The sequence below is a fragment of the Macrotis lagotis genome, chromosome 1 (genome assembly GCF_037893015.1).
Source record: "Macrotis lagotis isolate mMagLag1 chromosome 1, bilby.v1.9.chrom.fasta, whole genome shotgun sequence".
Lineage (NCBI taxonomy): Eukaryota > Metazoa > Chordata > Mammalia > Peramelemorphia > Peramelidae > Macrotis > Macrotis lagotis.
The window spans coordinates 492,438,389-492,459,735 of NC_133658.1; the positions used below are offsets into that span (position 1 = coordinate 492,438,389).

The following is a 21,347-nucleotide window of genomic DNA, read 5'->3' on the forward strand; positions in this document are numbered from 1 at the left end:
TAGAATTGGAACCAATTGTTCCTTAAATGTTTGGTAGAATTCACTTGTGAATCCATCAGGCCCTGAGATTTTTTCTTAGGGAGTTCAATGATGGCTTGTTGAATTTTTCTGAGATAGGATTGTTTGGGTAGTTTATCTCCTCTTCATTTAACCTGGGCAACTTATATTTTTGTAAATATTCATCTATTTTCCTTAGATTATCAAATTTATTGGCATAGAGTTGGGCAAAATAATTTCGAATTATTACTTTAATTTCCTCCTCATTGGTGGTGAGTTCACCTTTTTCATTTATGATACTAGCAATTTGGTTTTCTTCTTTCTTTTTTTTAATCAAATTGACCAGAGGTTTATCAATTTTATTTGTTTTTTCATAATACCAACTTTTGGTTTTATTTATTAATTCAATAGTTTTTTTTTGCTTTTGCTTTTATTAATTTCTCCTTTAATTTTTAGAATTTCTAATTTGGTATTTAATTGTGGATTTTTGATTTGTTCTGTCTCTAATTTTTTTAGTTGCATGTTTAGTTCATTGATTTGCTCTTTCTCCATGTAAGCATTTAAAGCTATAATATATCCCCCGAGAGTCGCTTTGAATGAATCCCATAGGTTTTGGTATGTTGTTTCATTATTATCATTATCTAGGATAAAATGGTTAATTCTTTCTATAATTTGTTTTTTGGTCCACTAATTTTTTTAAATGAGGTTATTCAGTTTCCAACTTGTTCTGGGTCTATATCTCCTTGGCCCAATATTGCATATGACTTTTATTGCATTGTGATCTGAGAAAGATGTATTCACTATTTCTGCCTTTCTACAGTTGATCATTAGGTTTTTATGTCCTAGTACATGGTCAATTTTTGTATAAGGTCCATGTAGAGAAAAAGGTATATTCCTTTCTATCCCCATTCAATTTCCTCCATAAGTCTACCATATCTAGTTTTTCTAACAATCTATTTAACCTCCTTAACTTCTTTCTTGTTTATTTTATTATTCAATTTATCTAGATCTGAGAGTGGGAGGTTGAGGTCTCCCATTAGTAGAGTTTTGCAGTCTATGTCTTCCTGTAGTTCTTTCAGCTTCTCCTCTAAGAATTTGGATGATATCCCATTGGGTGCATATATATTCAGTATTAAAATAACTTTATTGTCTATGGTACCTTTTAGGAGGATAAAGTTTCCTTCCTTATCTCTTTTGACACTATCTATTTTTGCAGCTGCTTTGTCTGAGATAAGGATTGCTACCCCTGCTTTTTTCACTGCAGCTGAAGCAAAATATATTTTTCTCCAACCTTTTACCTTCATATGTATCTCTCTGCTTCAAATGAACTTCTTGTAAGCAGCATATTGCAGGATTCTGGTTTTTAATCCACTCTGCTATTTGCTTACATTTTAAGGGAGAGCTCATCCCATTCACATTCAAAGTTATGATTACTAATTCTTTATTGCCCTCCATGCTATCTTCCCTCTGTTTGTATTCCCCCTTCCCCCCTTTATGCATATTCCCCAGTATTTTGTTTCTGAATGCCACCCCCTTCAGTGTGTTTGCCCTCCTATATCACCCCTCCCCTTTCTTTCCCCTTTCCCTTTTACCTACCCTTCCTTTTGTTAGTTCCCATTTGTTCCCCCTCCATCTCCTTTTCTCTGTTCCCCCCCCTCCCCTTTTCCCCTTTTAATACTTGAAAGGTTAGATGTTTTTAAGTTAACTGAGTATGTGTAAATTGACTTTAAGCCAAGTCTGAAGAGAAGAAGATTCAGGTGTTTCTCATCTCCTCCCTTCTTCCCCTCTATTACTATAGGTATTTTGTACTTCTTAGTATAATGAGATTTACCCCATTCACTCCCCTCCCTCCTCCCGTCTCCTTCCTGTTCCCCCTTTTTAAGGAGGTAGTGTTTTTAAAATCATTCTATCTGAGTCATAGAAAGTTCTGAGTATCCATCACTTCTAGCTAAGTATATTCTATCTAATAGAGTTAAAATTCTTGAGAGTTATTAGAGTCTTTCTCCCAAGTGGGGTTAAAGCCAGTTACATCCCATTGGATAGTGGTCTCATGGATAGGTCATGAATGTCCATCACTTCTGGATAGGTAAATTATTCCCTGGTTCCAATTCAGCCACTAATCTGACTGATCCAGGGCTGATCCACCCTCTGCATCCAGATTCACCCGGACTCGCCCAAGACAAATCCTGAGGTAGATGTTCTTTCTCCTGGCTTTTCTTTCTGGGTTTTGTGGCCCAGATTTCTGTTAAGAGGTTTGTTTCATATGATATACTGGGAAAGATCAGGAGACATTAGAACTGTGCCTGTCTTCTCTCTGCTATCTTGGCTGGAAGTCCATGATTTTCTTACATAAATCTTATTTCTCCAATTTTTCTTCTGCCTCTTATTTGGTTTTTCAAAGTTTTTTTTTTGAGCTTTTCCAGGAAAACTTTTCAGCCCTGAGACTAATTCACATTTTTCTTTGAGCTTAATATATGGACATCTGACACTGTCCTCTTCTGAGTTTGGATTTTGAGCTTTGCTATCACTATAGTAATTTATGTCAGTGACTTTTTTTGAGTGGATTTTTTTTTGCCCATTTTTCATCCTATTTTGTGATTTTTTTTTAAAGATGAGTTCTGCTCCTGGGTTACAGAAGGCATTGTTCTAAGTTTATTTCACCAGGGGCCAGGGACTAGGTCACTGGCTTTCTGAACTAGGGTCTCCAGAAATAACAACTTGCCTGTTGCACTGGGGTCACCTGGTTTAGACCAGCTCTGGGGTTTCCAGGCTTGCCCACTAACCTGTTGCATCAGGGCTAGATTCTTCATATCTGGCCCAGTGTGCCATTGGTCTGTTCAGCAGGGACTTTAGCTGATGATCTGTGTTGAGGTTAGGAACCTCCAGCTGCCTTGTCTGCACATTAACTTCCCTTTTACCCAAATGAGATAGCCCTTTTCTGTAGTCCTTCTAAGCTATTCTGGGCTGGAAAAATGGTTTCACACTGTCCTTTTGTGTGTTCTGTTGCTCCCCAATTCATTTGGAGGCATGATTTAAAGTTGTTTTCAGATTGAAGATAACTCAGGAAATTTCTTGTTTTTTTCTCTGCCATTGTGGTTCAGCCTTTCATGAAGGGTTTTTTTTAATTTTCTTTTGGGTTCCTATTGTCATAGATCATGGAGCCAGCTAAAGATGCTTTATCTTTGGCACATATTTTCTGGTTTGTTGAAGGCTGAGAGATTAGGAAGAATCTGTATTGCTAGATTAGGGGAAAACTGTAAAATTCAAAATAAATAAAGTTAAAAGTTAAAAAAAATCTGGTACTACTAAAACTCTTTCCTTCAATTTTTTCATATGCTTGACTTTTTTGTTCCTCTAATTTAATTTTGTTGTTTTTTTTAAATTCAGTAAGAACTTTTTTGATAATTTAATCAGGATGACATTGAATATATAAATTACTTTAGATAAAACTGTCATTTTTATTATATTGGCCCTGCAACTCATGGGCAATTAGCATTTCCCCAATTATTTAAATCTAATTTTATTCCTATAATTTTTTTTCCTCCATAATTTTGTTTATACAGTTCATGGGTTTATTTTGGAACATATATTCTCAGGTATTTTATACTATCTCAATTTTTTTTAATGGGGTATCTCTCAGTATCTCTCTCTTTGTTTTTGTTTTTTTGCAAGGGTTAAGTGACTTGCCCAAATTTACACAGTCAGGTAATTATTAAGTGTCTGATGCCAAATTTGAACTGAGGTCCTCCTGACTCCAGGGTTGGTGCTCTATCCACCATGCCACCTAGCTGTTCCCTTAGTATCTCTTATTATAATATTTTGTTGGTGATATATAATGATGTTGATGAATTATATGGATTTACTTGATATTCTGCTACTCAGCTAAAATTATTATTTCAATTTTTTAGATGAGTCTTTGGGATTTTCCAAGTATATCATCAAATCATCTGCAAAAAGATAATAAAATAATCTTGTAATTTTTTAACATTTTAACATTTTATTACCTCATTAATTATTCTGGCTCTTTCCATTTTTTCTTCTCTTATTGCTATTGCTATTCCTGTTGTTATGATTTCCAATACAATATTTTTTGATTACTTGTTCTTTATTTTATTTTTTTTTTTGCATTACTACAATGGTCTTGTAAAAGGAAATATAATTACCCTGCCCCTCACAAAGATAGAGAAACCTCAGGAAAAATAAAGTGAGAGGGAAAAAAAAGTGTGCTTCAGTCTGTATGCAGACACCATCAGTTCTGTCTTTGGGATGGATCACTTTCATTTTCATAAGTCCATCAGAGAAGTTGCTTCAATATTTGTTCCCACAGTTGCTTTTGCTAGTTGTATTTCCCTCCATCCTATTCCTCCCCACTCCCCAATTATTCTATTCTCTCTCTCTCTCTCTCCTTTTTCCCTGTCCCTTCCCAAAAGTGTGCTGCATCTGATTACCCTCTCCCATGATCTTTCCTCTCTTCTATCACCTATGTTTCACCCCCTCTCATTCCCCTGAACCCTTTACTCTCCCTTTTTCCTCTAGGGTAAGTTAGATTTCTTTTTTTTTTTGCAAGGCAGTGGGGTTAAGTGACTTGCCCAAGGCCCCACAGCTAGGTAATTATTAAGTGTCTAAGACCAGATTTGAACCCAGGTACTCCTGACTCCAGGGCTGGTGCTTTATCCACTGTACCACCTAGCTGCCCCAGGGTAAGACAGATTTCTGTACCCTATTGTATGTGTATGTTATTTCCTCTCTGAGCCACTTCTGATGAGAATGAAGGCTCACTCATTCTTCCTCACCTTCTCCCCTTCTATTCCTTTAGAAAAGCTTTTTCTTGCCTCTTTTATACGAAAATCTTAGCCCATTCCACCTCTCCTTTCCCTTTCTCCCAGTATATTCCTTTCTTGCCCATTAATTTCATCTTTATAATATATTATACTTTTGTATTTAGCTCCCTACTGTGTCTTGTCTATATATGCTCCTTCTACCTGCTCTAATGAGAAGGTTCATATGAGTATTATCAGTATCATCTTCCCATGCAGGAATACAACCAGTTCATCATCATTAAATTCCCCATAATTTGCCTTTTCAGTCCACCCTCTCTATGCTTCACCTGAGTCCTATACTTGAAGATTAAACTTTCTCTTCAACTTTGGTCGTTTTAATAGAAAAGTTTGAAAGTTTCCTATTTCATTAAATATCCATCTTTTCCCCTAAAAGAGATTGTTCAATTTTGGTGGATACTTGATTCTTGATTGTAATCCAAGTTCTTTTGCCTTCCAGAATATCATATTCCAAGCCCTCTGAACTCTTAATGAAGATGCTGCTAAATTCTATGTAATCCAGACTGTAACTTCATGATATTTGAATTGTTTCTTTCTGACAGTTTGTAATATTTTCTCCTTGACTTGGGAGTTCTGGAATTCTGGAATATTTCTGAGAGTTTTTCTTTGGGGATCTTGTTCAGGAGGTTATTGGTAGATTCCCTCAATTTCTATTTTACCCTCTGCTTCTAGAATATCAGGGCAATTTTCCTGGAGAATTTCTTGAAAAAATGACGTCTAAGCTCTTTTTTTCTGGTTGTGACTTTTAGGTAGTCCAATAATTTATTTTGTTTTTGTTTTTTTGCAAGGTAATGGGGTTGAGGGACTTGCCCAAGGTCACACAGCTAGGTAATTATTAAGTGTCTGAGGTTTGATTTAAACACAGATCCTCCTGACCTTGAAGCCAGCTCTCTAACCACTGTACCACCACCACCACCACCACTCTAGTTCAGTAATTAAGTTGTCTCTTCTAGATCTGTTTTCTAGGTCAGTTGCTTTTCCAATGAGATATTTCACATTTTCTTCAAGTTTTTCATTCTTTTGGTTTTGTCTTATTTTTTGATTCCTCAGAAAGCCATCAGTTTTCTTTAATTCCATTCTACATTTTAAGGAATTATTTTCTTCAGTGAACTTTTATAATCTCCTTTTCAATCTGGCTAATTCTTTTTTTTTTAGGTTTTTGCAAGGCAAATGGGGTTAAGTGGCTTGCCCAAGGCCATAAAACTAGGTAATTATTAAGTGAATGAGACTGGATTTGAACCCAGGTACTCCTGACTCCAGGGCCGGTGCTTTATCCACTGCCAATTCTACTTTTTAAGTCATTCTTCCCCTTATTGACTTTTTGGATTCCTCTTTCCATTTGACTTAATTGGTTAAAAATTATGTTATTTTCTTCAGAATTTTTTTTGTATCTCCTTCACCAAGCTGCTGACTTAGTTTTCATGATTTTCCCACATCCCTCTCATTTCTCTTCCCAATTTTTCCTCTACTTCCCTTACTTAATTTTTCAAAATCTTTTTTGAGCTTTTTTTCTTTTCTTTCTTTTTTTTTTTTTTTTAGGATTTTGCAAGGCAAATGGGGTTAAGTGGCTTGCCCAAGGCTACACAGCTAGGTAATTATTAAGTGTCTGAGGCCGGATTTGAACTCAGGTACTCCTGACTCCAGAGCTGGTGCTCTATCCACTCGGCCACCTAGCTGCCCCTTTTTGAGCTTTTCAATAGACTGAGATCAATTCTTATTTTTCTTAGAGGCCTTGGATACAGAAGTCATCTTCCAAGTGTGTATTTTGATCCTCCATAGGACCAAAGTAATTGTCTGTGGTCAGATTCTTTTATGTCTGTTGTTTGCTCATTCCCCCAGCCTATAACCTGATTTTAACTATCTGTTAGGGTGGGGGCTCTGCTTCCAGGGTGGAGAATACACTTTCCCAAGCTTTTGAAAGGTTTTGTAGTTATTTTCAGCACCACCCCCCCCCACCTCAGTTCCTACAAGGTCTTGTGAGAGGCTCTCACTACTCTCCTGGTCTATACTCTGCTCTGTAGATGACACAAGCACTCGCCTCTGCCCTGTGACCATGAGGAGAGTCCCTACTCTCTATGGTAGTATGGGGCTCCAGATTGAAACCTGGATCTGAGTATGGGCAAAGAAACAGAGTCCTTGAGGAAGTCCCTCTGGATGGAGGGACCTTTGCAGACTCCCGACCCCCTTACCATCAGTGGACTGAGCACTCTGCCAGCAGCTATTGGGTGATTCTGCAGGCTTGCTTCTAGTTCCCTGGGCTGGGTCTGCCTTGAGGCCTGCATTGGCTGGGCTCTGTGCTCATTCTGGTGTGGCAGTTTTTCTGCTGACCTTCCAAGTTGTCCTTGGCAATCTCTGGGCTGGAAACCACCCCAGCTGTCACCTCCCAGGTGCTTCCATGGAACCAGGTGCCCTGAGGGCTGTTCCAAGATGACTGAATCTAGTTTGCTCCATACTGCAGACCTTTCCAATCCTGGTGGAACAGACCTTTCCCACAGATTTTCCAAGTTGTCTTGGGCTGGAAAATTGTTTCACTAGAAACACTAGAATTTGGTTAGAGTCATAATTTAAAGTGGTCTAGGGGAGAGCTTCTAGAATTTTCTGCCTTCATTCCACCATCTTAACTCCACCTCTTCCCAAAAATTTTGAATAATATTGGTGACAGTGGGTCCTTCACTTTAGTTGACATTTTTCTAGTTGTTAGCAATTAGAAGTGAGATGGAATTCTGCAAGGTATACTCGACGAAGGCCTTGCAAAGAAGTTAATGTGATTTGTATTTCTAGAGAGCATGGACCTTGCTTTGATCAATCTAGGGAAAAAAATTTCCCATCATTGGGGGCATGTCAAATTTTAATCCTTTCCTGGTCCTGGTTAGTAGTTTATTAATCTAAGGGGTAGGAAGTAGGAGGGAAGTTCTCTACCAATCTGGATGTCGTTACTATTATATAGAAATGCATTTAGCTTTTGAACTTCTTTCCTATATAGCCTTCAACTCTGTTAAAGCTATTATCTAGATTAATATCTTTGTAACCATTATTTTTTTGATTCCTCAATACAAAGTAAAAGTTATACCTTAGTATCATATTTTTATTCTATATTTGTCTTTTTTTTTTGGCAGGGTGGTAGGTTTAAGTGACTTGTCCAAACAGCTAGGTAATTATTAAGTGTCTGAGAACAAATTTGAACTCATATCCTCCTGACTTCAGGACCAGTGCTCTATCTGCTGTGCCACCTAGCTGCCCCTGTATAAAGTCTTTTATAACAGATTTATGTTTTTTTCCCTTATCAAATCTTTCATTCTTTTCCTTTTGCTTATTCAGTCCAATGACATTTAAAGTCATGAATCAAATTTATATTTTCCTTCATTTTTCTGTTGTTTATTTTTTGCAAAACAGGATCCCTCACCCTTTCTTCTATAAAAAGAGTACTATGTCTCATTAGTCATTTTCACATAATCTATTTTAAAATAACTCAATTCCTATTGGCACTGTTTCCCCTCAACTTGAAACCCACACTACCACCACTACCACCCCTTTTTTTCTACTTTTGGAGTTTTGCCTGTTAGTTCCTTTTATCCCCCCCTTGATTCCCAGCAAATAAATTTTAACTTTCCTGCTTTTTTTTCTTCTCATTTAAGTAAACAGAACTCCCTTTCCTCTTCTTCAACTTATTTTGTTCATTTTAATTTCATTTTTGTACCTTTTTAAAAAGATTATTTCTCTCAATCTTTTAATTATCTTTCTTTTCTATCTGTCCTAGACTTTTATTCTTACATTCATGAACTTTAGAATTAGTCTATCTTTTAAGGGCAAATAACTGACCCAGTGGATAGAGTGTTGGGGCCTGAAGTTAGGAAGATATCTTACTGAGCTCAGATCAGGTCTCAGACTCTTACTGGCTACGTGACCCTGAGTAAGTCACTTAATCTGTTTGTCTTAGTTTCTTCATTTGTAAAATGAGAAAGAGAAGGAAATGGTAAGCCACTCCAGTACTTTGCCATGATAACCCCAAAATGAGACTCTAAAGTCAGACATAACTGAAAAACAAATACATCTTTTATTCTCTATTTTAAGTCTTTTTCTAAATAGTTTTTGTTATTCTTATAGATCTTGTCCTTTAAGTTCCTTTTTTTTCTGTTGTGCCTCACTCAGAAATATCAATTCCTGTAGATGATAGAGAGGATCCTTTCCCATGATAGGATTCTTCCTGTGCTCCAATTATGACAATTATTGACTTTGCCCTCCCCTAGTTAACTTTTTTTTCCCACTTGTCTTAAAATCTCTTGGGTCCCTGTCCCTCATTCTTCTGGATGTCAATTGCTCTCAGGAGCTCTGATTCCTTTTCTCCTGAGGCTGAATGAATAGTCTCTCTAGGCCCTGCAGAAAATATTTATTATATATTATTGTAAGGTTCTTAACTACTTTATAGAATATCTCTTCCCCATAGAAGGATTCATCTGTGGTCCCACCTCCCACCACTGAAATAAGACTTACTCCATTCTTAGCTCCTTACTCATTCTCCCTCACCTCCTCACTCATTCTCTTATTCACTCTCTTCTCCTGAGAGACTACAGGAATTGTTTTCTTTACATGGTTAGCCATTAACTTGATTAAGATACATTAGATAGTCTCCTTTTCTTCCTCCTCCCTGCCTTTCTGAGCTCTCCTATTAGGTAATTTTGTTGATGCTGTTCAGTCTTTTTTCAGTCATGTTCAACTCTTTGTGACCTCATTTGGGGTTTTCTTGGCAAAGATACTGGAGTGGTTTGCCGTTTTCCTTCTCCAGCTCATTTAACAGATGAGGAACTGAGGCAAACGGAGAAAATGACTTGCCCAGGGTTACACAGCTAGTAAGTTTCTAAGGTCAGATTTGAACACAGGAAGGTAAATCTTCCTGATTCAAAATCCAGCACTCTATCCACTATGCCAACTAACTGTCCTATATAGTGGCACAAAAACAAAACAAAAATCACTGATTCACATGTGAGTTTTTTGACCATTACTTCTGCTTTTCATTCTAGTTACCTGGTGCAAATTTCAAAAGAAATTAGAAATTTGTTACTTCATATTTCTATTGTCTATGAAAAAAATTTCTTCAGATCTAGTTTTCTTTTTAGGAATGTTTTGCACACCTCTTTTTTTTTACACTCTATTTTTTATTTATGGCTTGGTTCAGACTTTTAAAGTGAGTCACCTTGGGCTGCATTTTGATCTTTGTTTTTCAGAATATACTATTTTTTTTAATTGAATCTATTTCTCCTGATCATTTAGAGAATTTGTTTTTCAGTGGAACAGTTAAATTTAACCACTTTCTGTTTTGAAATTAGTGGCCTATTATTTTGTTTTGTTTTTTCTGAAGGTGATCCATGATTCTTTCAATTTTTACTTTCTATGTTCAAAACTTTTGGGTACTTTTCTTGCTTACATTATAATGTTAAGATTTTTTTTAATCTATCATGATCTTCTAGAAGAATTATATCATAAATTGTCTCTATCCTGTCTTTGACATCAGTATGTTCTGCATATATGGATATCATGCTTTCTTTTAATATTAGTGGTTTTTGTTTTTCTTCTTACAGGTTATTCTTCACTTCTGTGTATTACATTTCCAAACAGTTATTCTCTCTTTTGTTTCCTTTGATTAAACTTGCCATTGTGGATTCAAATTTTTCTTTTATTCAATTATTGTTGTAAGGTTATAAATTCTCTTTTAATCACTCATTAACAGTGTGATGTGGTTCCAAGTTCTCTCTTTTTTTTTTTAGGTTTTTTTGCAAGGCAAATGGAGTTAAGTGGCTTGCCCAAGGTCACACAGCTAGGTAACTATTAAAGGCCTGAGGCCTGATTTGAACTCAGATACTCTTGACTCCAGGGCCAGTGCTCTTTCCACTGCACCACCTAGCCACCCCAATATTCTCAAATTAAAAGGAGTCCATAAATTTTCCTTTCAGAATTTTTATATTAACTTTTATCCAAAAGGGGCACAATGGTATCTCCAACTAATATGTTACTTTTCCTGTTATGTCATGAAGTATATATATACTTCATGTTATATGTATATATATACTTCATGACATAACAGGAAAAGTATATATATCAAATGCATATATTCTAGGCAAAAAACTAACCTATCAGAGCTAAAAAACTCAGTTAATAGAATTCAGTTTCTAAGTGAATAGATGAGGATCCAAGTAGAGAAGGAAAGGTAGATCAAGCTTGAAGAGCCAAGAAAAGGCAAAAGCTGATCTATCAGAGGTGAAGGAGTAAGATTGAATTCCAGATTATCAAGCAGGAGGCTATCATCCTACTAGAGGCAGCATGACTGAAGAAGACAAGAAGTATAATGGAGGCTTAGGTATTGGCAAGAAATAAAGCAAAAATTGACTTCCAAGAGCAAAAAGATACATTGGTTGAGTTCAAGTCATCAGCTGACTGGTAATGGTAAAAACTGAAATAGCAGCTTGAATTCAATGGTGGGGTCCAGGTGACACCACAAATATATTTGACACTGGGGCTATTGTAAACCATATATGACATGAAGGCCTGGGCTATAGCATATGAGCTAAAAACACACCTATCAAAGCTAAAAGTTGATTTCCAGATAATCTGTGAAAAATTTCCAGATAATCTGAGTGCAAGTAGCACTATTAGGTTAGCTTCAGGTAGCTCAATCCATTTTCCATCTGTATCTCTGGGCTGAACTCCATGGAACAAGATCTCCCTTCAAGAAAGAGCTAAATCACCCCAAATCTCTAGATTAGGCAGGTTAGCTCAACCTTGAATACTCAGTGATTGCCTCAACCTCCTCTCCCTCTGATTGCAGGGCTGGAAAGTAGAAAAGTAGACTCCATCAAAGTCTTTCATATTTATGGATCTGGACTTAATTTGCAGTTCATTCTATTTTCCATCTGAAAAAGTCCGAACTCTGAGGAACAAGATGCCTTCTTCATTGTTCCTTCAACCCTGGGCCTTCCAGTTTCCTTTAGTATGTTGTTTGGTCCCACCAGACTGTAAACTTCCTGAGGGCAGGGATTATCTTTTAAAAATTTGTATCCCCAGTGCTTAGCACAGGAGCTGGCAAATAGTTGGCACTTAATAAATATTTAGGGAATTGAATAGAATAAGCCTGAGAAGAAGAGACCTGGGTCCTAGAAAGTTTAAAAATAAAAAAAGACAGTTTCTGAAAAATCAGAGACAAGGAACCTGTGGTCTTGTCTGGGTGTTGCCCCTGAAGCAAGAGGAAGCCAAGGTACTGACACATATGGCAAAAATTAACCAATCAGAGATGGGGAGTAGAAAAATAAATATTTTTGTTTGGTTTTTTAGTTTTTGCAAGGCAAATGGGGTTAAGTGGCTTGCCCAAGGCCACACAGCTAAGTAATTATTAAGTGTCCGAGGACGGTTTTGAATTCAAGTACTCTTGACTCCAGGGCTGGAGTTCTATCTACTGCTCCACCTAGCTGCCCCAAAAAATAAATATTATAAAGAAGAGTGAGAGAGATCTAGATCCCAGCAAGATACAATGAAAGCCAATCTACCCTTGAGAGACCAAGGGGCAAAATTCAGATTTTCAGTGAGAAAATTATTAATATGTAAATATGTTCAACACAAATGTACATATACAATTTTTACCAGACCACTCACCACTGGAGAGGAGGGAAGGAAGGGAGGATTTTAGAAAAATGTGGAACTCATAAATTTGCAAATGAATGAATATTGAAAAACTACCATTACATGAAATTGGAAAAATAAAATAAAATTTAAATTAAAAAAAAGATTTCCTAAGCAGAAACAAGAAGCATAGAATAAAAAGCAAAATAGCCCCTGTGGGTTGACAAAGGTAAAATTTGTCTACTGGAGATAAGGGAGCCAGGGCAGAATTCAGGTTAACAGTGGGAAAGCAGTGCTTTAAGCATGCCTAATGCTTAGGCAGCAGGGTGTGGAGTGGGCTTGGAAGTTGAGTGGAGGAATAGGCCCTATTATGTAAAGACAGTAGCTGAACTATCATAGGTGGGGTGCCTAGAGCTTCCCTACCAATTAGGGAGGTGACAGCCTGAAAAAAGATGGAACAGTATGGAGCCAGCAGAGATGTGAAGTGGAAGCCTGAGTTCAAGCAATATAAGGGACCTAGTTGCAGAGTCCATATTACAAATGAAAAGCTCTGAGTAGAGGTGGTATGGCTAGGACAGCTCAGTTTCAATCTAAGATAATGAAATAGTTCAAATAAAAAAGCAAGATATCTAATTTCATTACTGATCTTCTAGAATTCTAATCCATTCACATTAGATTGTTTCTTATAGGAGGATTCTGCAAGAAAAATTCAGCTATTCTTTAAGAACATATACCATATTTCCCCATGTACAGCACACACTTTTTTGAAAAATTTGGGGTCTTGAAACTGGATGCCTCTTACATAGTGGTTATAGATTTTTCTACTTGCATTTACTGCTTTTTTGCACTTGTTGTCTTTGTGTTTATTCTTTTGCTTTTGTTACCAGTATATTAGCTTATGTTTTGCCAAGTTCTGCCCAGAAATGGCTCAAAAAAAGATTTTCATATAGTGCTGAATTCAAGTTCAAGTAATCCAGTTTGCAAAAGAGAATGGAAATCGTGCTGCCAATCATCAGTTGGTCCTCTTCCAACTAAGAAAACAATCCGAGACTGGCTAGGGGAAGAAGAAATGCTACTGAAAATGCCATGGCAGAAGAAGACCATGAGAGGCAAGTCAGTCAAATGGTTTGATCTAGAGAGGGAATTGAAGCTATGGATTGAAGAGCAAAGGGCCATTAGAATTCCTGTGTCCACAAAGATGGTTCAGCATGAGGCAAGAATTGCTGATGAAAAAGTGATTTCAAAGCACACAACTGGTGCTTTAGTTGGATTAAGCATACATCCATGCACCAGACTTGCCCAAAAGATGCCTGAAAGCTATGAGCAGAAGGTCTTTGAATTTCATGATGAATAAAACCTGGGCTCAATAACTTTATATAATACATTTTTTTTTCAAATTCTGGACTCTCCAGTGGATAGAACATCAGCCCTGAGTCAGGAAAACCTGAGTTCAAATCCAGCCTCAGACATTTAATACTTACCTAGCTGTGTGACCTTGTACAAGTCACTTAACCTCATTGCCTTGCCAAAAAACAAAGGGGAAAAAAACAAATTTCGGGTCCTCAAATTAAGGTTCATCTTATACGTGGGAGTGTCTTATACATGGGGAAATATGGTAGATGCAAATTCACTGACAATACCACATAATTTCCAGTTTGTCCTTAACTGGTTTATATTGCTCTAAAATAATAGGATTATTTCCCTTTAAAATTAAGCCATAAAAATTTATCTAAAGAAAGTTAGATTCTTAATTCCAATAGTTTCCCTAGGATACTGATCTATTAGGAAGTGAAGAACTCCAGTTCATAACAGCTTGTTATCTGTCAGAAGAGACCTGACTGATCAGCAAGAAAAATACAAGAGAACCTTTAGACATCTAGAAATCCAAATAGAATGAAAGACATTTCCTATGTATAGTACATAATCTAGAGACTTGTTTTACTCTTATTTGACTTGAATTTGACTAGCTCTCAAATTTTAAAAAAATGTTTTTTTAAATCAAAGATCATGACATTTTTTAAATTAGAAAAAGATAAATTTGATTCCAATATAGTTCTAACTGAACACTGACTGATAGAAAAGTGGAGTTACAGTTTATTAGATTTCTGCCTATCAAGAAAAAATTTAAATCCTTTCAGGAAAAAACAATTCAATCCTTAAGAATCAGTATATGGATCCAGGAATTTGGGATAATCCTCAAACCAAACATTAGGTGTACAAGTTAACTTGCTGAATTTCATCTGATGTCAAGGGAGTTTGATATGAAAGGGAGAAGAAAAAGTTCATAAAGAATGCTTTTAAAAATTCACTTGCCATTTTTTTCAGTATTAGCTAATTTAAACAAGACAGTCTGAAGTTGCCTTGGTTGTCATAGTTTCTCATTTTTTTTCTTAAACATTTCCTCCATATTCAAAACTGATCCCAACTATTTACATTATATTTCCAAACAAAAACAAATGTCAGAATCAAGTCTGGTGTCTGAAATGCAAATTCGTTTGTATTTGAGGAATTTGTACTCCAAAGGGTTTTTATGATTTGGGGGATGGGGATAAAATAGATCAAGTTCTTTCCCCATCCGAAATATTTTGTTTTATCCCTTAGTCTAGAAGCTTTTAAGTAAGCTTACAAGGCAGTTTTTTGATTTGGAATGTCCCAAGATAAACTCTCTGTGTTTGATATTAAATAAAGATGATGTGTTTGTACTAATGTATAATCTTAGATATTCTCAGGAACATTTACAATAAAAAGTTGAAGTCATTCTAATTAGCAGTAACTTTAGTGGTTCACAGAATTAAATGCAAAACATACTTAAAAAGTCACTTAACCCCATTGCCTTAAATAAAAATAAAATTAAAAAAAGTTAATTGTTTTAACCAAAAAATAGCAAATGTATATTGATTTATTATTAATTTGATTCAGTTAAAGAAAGTGCCTAGATCCTGTAAAGTACATTATTGATGAAGTTGTCTCTAATTTTGTCTATTCACTCTGGAAGGAATTTTGGAACAACACTCGAAAGTCTACTAACCTGCAAAATTTGTTCTTTTTTCAAGGTAATGAGGTTAAATGACTTTCCCAAGGTCACAGTGCTAGGAAACTATTAAGTTTCTGAGGCTGAGATTTGAACTCAGATTCTCCTGACTCCAGGGCTGCTGCTGTATTCACTGAGCCAATTAGCTGCTTCACCTGCATATTCTTTGATCCAGTTATAGTACTATTTAGTCTATACAACAAAAAGATTTTTCTTTAGGGTTTTTTTTTGCAAGGCAAATGGGGTAAAGTGGCTTGCCCAAGGCCACACAGCTAGGTAATTATTAAGTGTCTGAGACTGGATTTGAACCCAGGCACTCCTGACTCCAGGGCCAGTGCTTTATCCACTGTGCCACCTAGCTGCCCCTAACAAAAAGATTTTTAAAAAGAGCAATAGGACCTTTAATGTATAATAATATTTTTAGCAAATCTTTTTGTGATGGCAAAAACCTGGAAACTAATCTGGAACTAAACCATCAATTGAGGAATGGTATAAGAATGAACACTAGTGAGTTTAAAGAAATGAAGAAAGGATAGATTAAGAGAAACCTGACAAAACCTATATGAACTGATGCAGAGTGAAGTGAACAGAATCAGGAAAATAATTCAAACAAGAATAACTCTGACCAATGCAATGACCAGTAATCTGCTACCCAATTTGACAGAAAGGTAAAGGGCTTGACATATTTTGGATACAGCCAAAGGAATTAGTTTTACTTTATTGTGCATATTTGTTACAAGAATTTTGTTTTTATTTTTTTCACAATGGGGGGGGAGGAAAGGTGACTGACAAAGAAAATAGTTTTTTTTACAAGGCAATGGGGTTAAGTGACTTGCTCAAGGACACACAGCTAGGTAATTATTAAGTAGTGTCCGGGAGCAAATTTGAACCCAGGTTCTCCTGATTGCAAGGCTAGTGCTCTATCCACTGTGCCGCCTAGCTGTCCCAGAAGATAGACCTTTCTTAATTGAAAAAATAAATTTTAAAACTTAATTCCATTGGGTAGGCAGAAAAAAGTTGGTCTAGAATGCTCTCAAAATAACTATATACCCTTAATTTCTCAGTCATTTTTACATTCAGCATATAGGTTATTTCTATAATATATTAACAAAGTACTTTGTTTTCATTCACACATTTTCTTTTTTTAGGGGGAAGGGTGGTGAGGCAATGAAGTAAGGGATTTGTTCAGAGTTACACATCTAGTAAGTACCAAAGTGTCTAAGGCTGAATTTGAACTCGGGTACTCCTGACTGCAGGGCAGGTTTCTATTCATTATTATTTCTATTCATCTATTCATCTATCTATTCATCTATTCACCTAGCAGGCCCTTGGTTAATAATTTTCAAGAAGAGCATGCAGGTCATTACATTTGTAATATTTTTATTTTGAGGAATAATTATAGAAAGGAAATGTTATTTTCTAAAGGGAATTGGCTAAAGTGTAATCCACAATCCTTATTCCAAGTAATTAAGCCTTTCTTATAACATGCAGGGGAAGGATGAAGAGAATTGTGAATGTAACAAAGAAAATTGGGTGGAGATATAGATTGACTAGAAGTAGAGAATTATGATTGTAAGGGGAAACAATTGTAACCGAAAAAAGCTGCTTGGGTGGAGATCCTTCCCATTCTTGATGGACCATTGATTTATTAATGTAAAATTTGTATCCTGATCTCCTTAGGCTTTACCTAAATCCTGGTCTAAGTGAGAGAAAGGGAGTTCACCTTTTGCCCTCTGTATAAGAGGCAATACAATCTTCTCTACCAATTTGTGGCCCAGTCAATGCTACTTCTTGGCTGTTCTTTTATCTCTCTCTCTCTCTCTCTCTCTCTCTCTCTCTCTCTCTCTCTCTCTCTCTCTCTCCCTAGCCCTTCCTATGTCTTGTAACCTTTTTAATAAATTTGTTTTATTTCCACCCTTGCTTTCGTGAGCCTGAATAATGATTTCTCATAGGTAGAACTGAACTCAAGTAGCCAGTGGCTACAATGATAATCCCTTGCAGACATATAATCAAACAACCCAGAGATGTTAGCCTTCCTTGTCTTCTGCTCATTTTTAACATTCATCATATCTTCTTTCTCCTCCCTTAGACCCACATCATCTCCAAACCAGATTATTGATATGCCTCCTAATTGGAACTCCTTGACTGAAATCCCCTCAATTCAGTCTATCATCAACCAAAACGACTACCAAAATCATTATCTGACAGTATGACATCTCTGCTCAATAAGGGGCAGTGGTTCCTATTTCCTCCAGAATAAAATTCATAAAAATTCCAGTTGACCGGTTCCCAACCTGTCATTTCCTATTGTACATTCTTCCCTCTTCCATCCCCAATCCTGCTTAATCAGCCTTTTGGCTCTCACACATTTCGTCTCCTAAGGATGTACCTACTCCTTGCCTCCAAAGCACCTTCCTCACCTCTGCCTCACCGAATCCCTGACTTTTTTTAAAATGCAGTTCTTTTCAGGTGAGGCCTTATTTGATCACCTCACTTTCTAGTGTCCTCCCTTCTCCGACTACTTTGCATTGCAGAGCAGTGGAGTTAAAAATCTAACCTCAGACATTTAATAACTCTGCGACCCTGTGCACATCTTCTCACCTTTGCCTCAGTTTTCTAATCTGAAGACTGAGTACAACAAAATAAAAACTAAAAAAAAAAAATTAACTGAAGGTACATTTTATTTGCACTGGTTGGGGTCATTTCCCATACCAATGAAAACTCAGCTACAGTATGTGTGCCAAGGGCTTGAGTACTTTTGCTTTAACTATCCAGTCCTTAGTCTCATACTAGGGCTTGAACAAAATCGAAAATATTCTTAAGGCTTGAATATTTTTGAGTAGGAGGTAACTGAGAAGGTGGTCGGCCTCTGCAATCTAACGAGAACTGGAACTCTTTCCTTCTCCCATCCCAGTCCACCCTTCATAGGGTGGGTAATGGGCCACACTAGGTGGACCTCAGTCTGCCGTGCCATGCATCTGGAAGTTACACTCACTTGGGGTGCTTAAAACCATTTTCAAAATTCAAACTTCTGTTTGCCCTTTTTTCTTTTTTCCTTTTTTAAGTTTTTGCAAGGGAATAGGGTTAAGTGGCTTGCCCAAGGCCACACAGCTAGGTCATTATGAAGTGTCTGAGGCCGATTTGAACTCAGGTCCTCCTGACTCCAGGGCCGGCTGTTTGCCCTTTTAAGAGAGGCTTCATCTGCTTTTGGTGTGGGGCAGGGGGGACCTCTGGGAGCAGCTTTCCTTTAGAAGGATCACAGATTTAGAGCAGGAAGGGTCATTTAGTATAATCCCCCCCTTTTTTTTTTTTTTAACAGATAAGGAAACTGAAGTTGAGAGATCCCAGGGCTCTGCCTGCGCGTTTAAAGCGTCAAGGGCAGGATTTGAACCCGGGTCTCGGTGACACACACCATCCAACACGTGGGGCCGGGTCCTCCCTGGAAATAAGGGGCAGCAGCGACTCCACGGCTCCCGAGTGCAGCCGGGCTTTTCCCGCTCCACAAGGCGGGCTCGGGGCTGGGGCTCTCGGGGCTGCAGATGCAAGCACACGCGGCGGGCCGGCCCCTCCCCCGCCCCCGCCCCCGGGCCCTCAGAGCCTGAGGCTGCGGGCCAAGCCGCCCCCCCCCCCCCCCCCCCCCCCCGCCCCGGGCAGCCGGCGACCAATGGGAGCGCTGCGCACGTGACGAGCTCTGCCTGCGATGACCTCATCCCTGGTGTGGGATGACGTCAAATTCAAGATGGATGGAATCACAGCGGCGGCGGCGCCCGCGAGCTAAGCGTCAGCGGACCTAGGCCCGTGGTCCGACTCCGAGCTAAGGGTCGGTGAGTAACCGCCAAATCTCTCGCTCTTTGAGAACTCCTGGGGTCTGTAGTCGGCATTAGCCTCTCAGTAAAACACGGTCTTTCCTGACGTAACTCTGAGGTGATCTCTCTCCTCTTCCCTCCCCCCCTCCACTAGAGGGTTGCGGTCCCTCATTGCGCGTGCGCCCTGTTCTGGGTCGCGCCGCGCATGCCCGTTGCCCTCTCGCTGGCGATTGTGTTTCCAGGCTGCGCACGCTCTGTACTGTTAACCCCGCTCTCCCTACTGCGCACGCTCTGTTCCCTGCCTGCGCTTAGACTTTTTTTTTTAAATGAAGGCCCTTAACTAACATTCCCTGTGAGTGCGGCCACCTTTAGGGGTCAGCGCACGTTTTTTGCGTGGAACAGTTGAAACACCCTCGTCTAAAAAGCGCGTGTTCGCGTCCTAGGCAAGAGTTAAGGTGTGACTGTGCCACCGCCGCCCGCCCGCTGCGCGGTCCTCCGTGGGGTCGGGCAATGGGGGCGCGGGAGAGAGGCTCGGAAATAGCCGGCATGCGGCGGATCCCTAAGGTGATCACAAAGGTTAACGGGGCACCCCCTCCCCCAATTGTGACTCCTCGCCCGCCCCCACCGCGGCTGAGCCCGCCCTGGGTATGCCGAGGCTGGCGGCCCGCGTGCCCCCCGCCCTGCTTAGAGAGGGCACCCCCCAACCCCCGTGGCACCCCCTTCGTTCAGAGCTAGGCCGCCCGAGTGAAACACCACCCCCAGTCTGAGGGGTCAAAGGACCCCTGCCTCTTCTTTCAACTCCCGCCACCTAGAGTTTTCTTCAGACGACCTTACATTGGTTTTTAATTTAATGTCTTGGTCATGAAATCAATACCCAAGTTCTCAGGAGTTAGATTTATAATTCAATTAATCCATTCAGTTCGGGTTTTTTTTTCGGGAGAAGACACAGTTGTTTTTGTGTAAATGTAAAGCATTTGGCACCACGGTGCCACATAGCAGGCTCTTACCCAGTGCTCATCCCTCTTGCTTGCCTCCTCCGCCAGCCTCCCCGGGACATTCCCCTTGCTTGCCCCCTCCGCCAGCCTCCCCGGGACATTCCCCTTGCTTGCCCCCTCCGCCAGTCTCCCCGGGACATCTCACACGCAGACTGCTGGTTTTTGTTCTGGGCTTGCAAGGCCAAAGTCAAAGTTTAAACCGCAGATAGGAGGTGCAGCTGAAGTCCTTATTCAAGCTAAAACCATGGGCTTGTGCGTTGGCTGCATACAAGCCCTACCTAAAACCCGAAGGAAGCGGGCTCCCGAGTCAGGCTGCGGCAGCGCCCACCCAGGTGGAAAAGATTCCAGTCCAGCTACTGGCATTCACTTGGGGTTGGCGATCAACCTGGCAAAGGGTGGAGAGGCGCTTGGAGAAGCTGGCCACAGGGCAGCCAAGTTTTTAACTCATGCAGCTTTTGATGGGTTGTGGCCTCTTATCGGTGTAGTGAATTCAAAGATCCTTGACACAACTGGTCATTATTTCTGGAATTATGAAGAACCTACCATAGTTTCAAAATAGGGTGTCCAAGATGGATATAAGATAGGAATTTATTTATTTTAAAAGTATAAAATTCATAAAAACAACTAAATAAATCACCTCATTATATAAGGAATGTGGAAGGAAATTCCTTATGTCTTTTTATTAAGTTAATAATTTAAATTTTGTGATATCTTGTGTCCTCGCTCCAGTACTTCTTTTTCAAGGCAGGAAAGATGGAGGTAAGGATTTGGCAAGGGCTTCAGATTGCCTTACATTGGTTTTTAATTTAATATCTTGGTCATGAAATCAATACCCAAGTTCTCAGGAGTTAGATTCATAATTAAATTAATCTATTCAGTTCAGGTTTTTTTTTTTTCTGGAGAAGAGAATTATTTTTGTTATTTGGTAGTATTTTTTCACTAAAGCTTAATTTTACTTCGATTAATACTTAAATAGTGATGAGTATAGCAGCAGTCATTTAAATATATAGATATACTTTTCAGAAATAATGTTTGTAGCTATAAGCTTACTTGTGTAATCACATTATTGTTT

General features: G+C 38.6%; 1 protein-coding gene across 4 annotated transcripts in view; it reads left to right on the forward strand.

Annotated features, from left to right (window-relative positions):
* Nucleotides 1-19,192: 19,192 nt before the first annotated feature.
* Nucleotides 19,193-21,347, forward strand: part of ZBTB21 (zinc finger and BTB domain containing 21) — a 45,497-nt gene continuing 43,342 nt past the window's right edge. For 2 of the 4 annotated variants that reach the window (XM_074213829.1, XM_074213833.1), the window contains exon 1: nucleotides 19,193-19,298. The gene's annotated coding sequence lies outside the window, so the exon portion shown is untranslated. Of the gene's footprint in view, nucleotides 19,299-19,333; nucleotides 19,845-21,347 lie in introns of those variants that run through there. The other 2 variants (XM_074213830.1, XM_074213831.1) reach the window with 2 other exon arrangements.